Below are 1,645 nucleotides of genomic sequence, written 5' to 3'. Positions count from 1 at the left end.
CTCGTGATTTAGAAACCGAGGTTTGACAGAGTTTCAAACTTTTCTTCACACCAGCAGCCCTGTTGAGTCCACTTTCATCAAACTTTGTCTCTTTTGCCTAGGAAGTATTTTTGCTTGAGTGCGTTTCGGTTCCATTAACAACAAAAGAGGAACTAAAGGCCACCGCTGTGTTCATGAGAGGCTTATTAATAATCGAGAAATAAATATCAATCCTGGAAACCTGATATAATAACGGACTGAATGATGTGATTTTAATGTAATCTTTATTCATGGGGCGCAGGCTGTTGCCACGGCAACGGGTGCGCTAACATAGAGAGAGAGAGAGAGAGAGAGAGAGAGAGAGAGAGAGAGAGAGAGAGAGCTGAGTTTAAAATTGCCTTTATTTCACACTCCTCATGTCAGACAACAAAAAACAATCATAAATACAAACTCAAAAAAAGGAAAAACTAAAGATGCCTCATCCAATGTACACAAAACATCAATACCCCACTTGCACACAAAACCATCAATGTTCTTTGTCAACTTAAAAAACTGAAACACAAATTCGAGCGATTATCAGTCTCTGAAATAAAACACAAGCATCATCTGTGTGATGACGGTTCTTTTTGTTTCTCCTCGACAACCATATTGCCAGTTTTGCAGTCCCAGAAATAAAATTCAAAAGAATGTGAATAGATTTCTTTCCTGCACAAACCGTGGACCATAAATAAAAACACAGTTAGAAAACGGTTCACCAAACCCACCAAACAAACGACCTAAAAGAACAAAAAGAGGATTCAATCTTGAACATTCGACAAATAAATGAGATAATGTTTCATCTTGAGAACAATAACAACAGGAAACACTAACGCCAGGATGAAGGTGTGCCAGATACCCGTCTGTAGCTATGGCCCCCACACAATCCTCCACTGGAGGTCACCCACCCGTTTCTCAATGGGGGGTTTGTACAGGGACCACCAACAGCCTCTTGGGTAGAGCTGGAGTCAAACAACTCAAACCACTTCGACACCCTCATTTCTGCCAGAGAGCGTAAATTCAGCACCTTCACAGAGACATGATACAAAACTTTCTTCCCCAGGCCTTCAAAACAACCCCAAGGAGTATCTTGGAGAGACAACAACAACTCTGGCTCATCCACTGATCCACTGCAGGAGAGACGATCAGGGAAGGAAACATGTACTCATCATCCCATTGGTCAGACAGAGTACTGTTAACAGCAAACGCTCTGATGGAAACTGGCAGAGATGCACATGTTTCTTCTTCAATCCTTAATGCGAGTCTGTTGGACCGTATCTCCATCAGACTGTCCACAGACAGCTTCATCAGGTGACCCAGCTTCACACGGCCTGCTTCCCTCATCCTGGATCTTAGTGTACCAGATGAGAGGAGCTGTGACGAGAGGAAACTGTTTTCAGAGGCTCTTCAAAAACCCACATTCCAGGTGTTGCCTCAGTCTCTCTCTCAAAGGTGAGAATCTTCCAAGCGTTTAGCACAGACTGGTAAAACGGGGTGAGACCAGACAAATCCAAAGATCCTTGTCTCAGCAGAAAGAGATGTTTATCAAATCCCATACGACCTGCTTTCCTTAGCAGAAGACGCGCCGTATCCAACCATGGCAGTCCAACCCCATATAACAGCTTCTGCA

The sequence above is a fragment of the Poecilia latipinna genome, unplaced genomic scaffold (assembly GCF_001443285.1).
Source record: "Poecilia latipinna isolate Pla-1442-1.1 unplaced genomic scaffold, P_latipinna-1.0 Scaffold1195, whole genome shotgun sequence".
Lineage (NCBI taxonomy): Eukaryota > Metazoa > Chordata > Actinopteri > Cyprinodontiformes > Poeciliidae > Poecilia > Poecilia latipinna.
This window is presented reverse-complemented; position numbering follows the sequence as displayed.